The sequence below is a fragment of the Rhagoletis pomonella genome, unplaced genomic scaffold (assembly GCF_013731165.1).
Source record: "Rhagoletis pomonella isolate Grant_MI unplaced genomic scaffold, Rhpom_1.0 Rhpom_scaffold_00007, whole genome shotgun sequence".
In the NCBI taxonomy this organism is placed as follows: domain Eukaryota; kingdom Metazoa; phylum Arthropoda; class Insecta; order Diptera; family Tephritidae; genus Rhagoletis; species Rhagoletis pomonella.
In genome coordinates, this window is record NW_023458561.1 from 45,776,036 (window position 1) to 45,780,551 (window position 4,516).

A 4,516-nucleotide genomic window follows, 5' to 3' on the forward strand; every position below is an offset into this window, starting at 1 on the left:
CACGTTGATTTTTGATAATTTTTTTTCTGACAGTGAAACCGTCAGTATGACTCTCTCTCTATCGTTACATACCCTGGTTAGTTGTACGGCTATTTGGGAAAAAATGTGGTGAGTGAATTTTTAAATCGGTAAACATAGACCACCTAAGCTAATTCAAATTCCCCCCTCTTTTTCTAGAACCTTGTGTCCGATAAGTCTTGCACTAAATAGTATAGCCTCTTTCTACAGAAGAGAGAGATCTGGAAGCGCATGGAGAACCGCGTTGGGTTTTATTCTCATTGCACTGTTATGGCCACACAGGAATTTGCTGAGCTTGGCCTGCATGGACTTCATTTCTGTTTTCTTCCACCAGAATAGCTTGTAAAGAAAGGCTTTTCGTGCATATAGGTAGTAAATTTGGAAATGATTCCCTAGTTTCTTGCCATTAACTTCCGGCAGTTTCAAGTGGAAGCCGTGACTATTCGAATAGCATTACCTAGCTGAGGATTCCGTTACAGCAGGTCATCAGGGCTAACTTCTAGATATTTGACTTCTTCAGAGAAGAGTATCTCTTCTCCTCTTGAATAAATGTATCTGGTATTTTATCTCTCCCCTTTTCCTTTTCTTTGGGTTGACGTCTAATTCATTTTGACTACACCATTTGGCGAATGTGTTTAGCGCGCTCTTGCCGATCCTAGGAAGGAAGTTTATACTTAGTTCAGGACGTTCGCTATTCAGCGGCTGTGCTGAATGCAGTTGTGTATTAAAGTGTGATCCGTGTTATCCAAAGCACCATCCTTATCCAGGAGGCAACCTACAGACACCTCGTTGTTCTCTATTGATATTTTGATTTAATATATGAAACTCTCCAGAGCGTAAACGGTTGATCATCCTGGTAGAAAGGCATATTGATTTTAAAGGGGATTTTTTTTTACCAATATACGATTCTTTATTTATTGGAAAGGATGTAAGGTTAATGGGTTGCTATGACATTGGTTGGTTTTTGCTGATTTCCCTCCTACGTTGGGTATGTTCCCAATCGTCAAATCCTACCATTGTAAATGTACCGGTTTCCCGCGCATAAGATTCTCTGATTAGTGGTATTATAAAGTGAAGCGGATGTGAAGTACTTTTTGAAGATTAGCTGGAGATATTTCATCAGCCCAGATGCTTTCAGAGGCTTGCAAGCAGTTACAGCCCATTTCATTGCTGCATTTCCAATCCTCTGCGCGTGGTCATTTGATCCCATTGCACGAGTGGATGGTACAAGATTTGCTCAATGGTAAGCACTCGAAGAAAGGAAAATCGGCCAGCAAGTTAACAAGTTCCTTGCAGTTTTTTGTGAATGATCCAGAGCATGTCCTTAGGAGACCTTTTTCCTTCAAGTGCATTTCAGTAAAGACCCTGTGATGTCAAGCACTCGCTGAAGGGTCCTTGAAGTCCATGCACTATATTGCATGCAGTGAGGGCATTTTTGCGCATTTTTCATTCACCCGGTCTTTTAACTCGATTTAAGTGCCTTTGGCTGTTTCCACCATGGAGTATCGCTCTTGTTGAGCTTCATGTTGAGACTTTTGGACAGGCTTCATGCTAGGATCTGAAAATGGCTAAAGTTTAACCTAGGCAGCTTAGCTCAAGGTAAGCTAAGTCGTTTACTGTACGTTTCTTCTTTGTCTGTTCTCTTGGTCTTTTATAGTTGGTGGCGGCTGGTAAGAGGGTTATCATTTCAAAACGACTATGCAAATACTTATAGTATCCATTATTGTGGTTCTACGTACAAAATAAATACATACACAAAAATTGCAAAATTAAAAAAAAAATTATAGGTACCAGGGTTTGAAAGAGTTGAATTTTTGTATCAAAAATATTTTTAAAAATTTTGTTTTAACCAATTTCAAAAAAGAAGTAGAAGGTTATCAGTTCGTCGGAATATTTGTTTTCATGTATGTTACTGCAGAACTTTGGACCACGTCAACCGATTTCGATAATTCTTTTTGCATCGGAAAATTAGTATCTCAGAGGTAGTCCCATACTAATTTGGTTTAGATCCGATCACTGGATCATAAAGAAATTAACGGTACTAATAAATGTTTATATGAGAGTTGAAGTCAGTTTTTGTTGTTTTGGTAGTTTTGAAATTTTCGTGGATGTCTTTATTTTTTACGTAGAACAAAATAATTTAAATGCTGATATTTTAAGGGCTACCCTAGTATGCATGCAAAAATTACGTGCCTCTACGCTTTTGTGCAAACAAAAACTCCAAATACGTAATTTTTTCTACAAAGTAATTAAAAAAAAAAATAACTATACAAACGTGCATTTAATTTCTGTAGCTCTTTGGTAAAACAACACTAAACAAAATTGTGAAAGCCAAAGATCATCAAACTTATTTGCCAACTCAATTATAACTTCAGTAATTTTCTAATTCATTACTCAAACAGCCAACGTAGCAGACCTTACTTTGGTGTTTCCCTTTTTTCTGACTGCTCGCAGTCCGGTCGAAAATAAATTGTTAAATGTATGTATACACAAAATTAAAACACATCGACTGCAAACCAGCTATTTATGTGTGTATGTATGTATTATTACCAACATTCAGTTATGTGCACCCGTCTAGACCGGAATATCAAAGAGAGGAAATGAAATTGCTGAATCAGTCACACCAAACTGAATTCCAACACAACCAAAATAAACTAAGTCCGTATCTGTGTAATAACAAAAAACAAGCAAAGACTCAACGTTTGCCATAATAAAGGTAAAAGTAGCAGCAGCAACTGGATTAGCTGTTCACAGCAATTCATTTGGGGTGACGGGCGTGGTAAAGGATTAATTGCAAAGGGTAAAATTTAACTAAAGAAAAAAAGCGGAAAAATTTAAAAAAATCATCAGTTCGTGTGTCAGTGTTTGGGTCGGCATGTTTTCAATTATTATTTTTTCGTCTTAAATCATAAAAAGGCGGGGTAGAATGAAATGAAAAAAAAAATAATACTTCATAAAGTAAAATAGAATGAAACAAACCCACCAGAATCACTTTACCATCTGTATAACCAAAGACTAAACAAAATATTTTTTTGAGTCCACCGAAAGTCGCCGCAGCTTCTTTACATTTTAAGAAAAAAAGTATAATTGAATTTTTAGGCCACCATATGTGAATTCATTTTCAATGGTCGCCGTGATCAAAATTCTGCAAAAAGGTGATATATGAGTATATACTCAAGTAGCACACTGATGTAAAACTTGGTGTAAATTTTTGAATTTTTCTACATTTAATCAGATTTATACCGAAATTCGAAAATTTACACAAAGCTATACATCAGTGTGCTACTTGAGTAGCGCTTACCATACCTAAAGGACACCCACATATTGACAGGTTTTGACTATTTATTTTATTACATTTTAATTTTAATTATTTTTTAAAAAAAATATAATTTATTCTTTAACAAAAACCATTTAAATCAAATTTCAGTCGTTATTAAAAAAAATCAAATGTTCGTAAAAATTTCGAGCTTTTTATTTAGATTTCTTAGAATGATTTTGAGTATGCGGCTTTTTAGACCATTCAATTTAGGTATAATTAAGTGCAAGTTTCAAGTAGCTAGGACTTACCGTTGATTTTATTTTTTTATTTTTTTTTTTGTATACGAACCGCGGCTACTCAACCAACGCTGATCAAGTTGAACTAAGATATATATTTTTTACCTGCGCATATATGAGCAAATCTCACGATTTTTTTTTTTAGCGTCACTCCCTTCTTCCGACAGAAAAAACGCTAAAGCATTCTTCTTGATTTATTTCGATCAATGGAGTTCCAGAAACAAGTACAATAAAAACTAAATCAAGTATTTAACCAATTTTTGCCCTAAAATGTTTATTTAAGCGAAAAAGTATATTTTTTCATTGTCACTCAAATAAATCATAATTTTTTTTTATAATTTTGGGAAGTTTTCAAATATAATGTTCATATTAGAGACAATGGATGTTGGCATCATATACCACCAATCTGTGAAGTTTCAAGGGTGTGCCACTAAATAAAAACAAAAAATGGCAGCATGCAGAATATACGTCGCAGCTATTTTGTAATTTTTGAAATTTTACGATTTTTTTCTTACTTTTCACTCATTAAAATACAATTTCGCGATGGAATCGTTTTCTTTATATAAAACTAAAAATAATGCATGTTCTAAGATACAGTGATTCAAACAAATGACTACGTGTTTTTTTTTAGTTTTTTAATATAACAAGCGCAATTTACAGAAACTTACGTTGATATTTTGAAATTTTGTTGCTGACGGTCTCCCGCATTTTATTTCATAAGAATTATTTGAAAAAAAGTGCAAAAATCCGTCACCAAAAAAAAATCTCAAAAATCAACGCGATTTTTTAGCCGTTTAAAATTTACACCAAAGACTAGATTTGACTAAAATTGCATGGGCTATAAAACTACATACCAAAAAATTTTCTGAAAATTCTGAATAAAAAGTTGAAATTTTGCCCCATTGGCATAATTTTAAATGGCATAATTGACATTTTTTGTCGA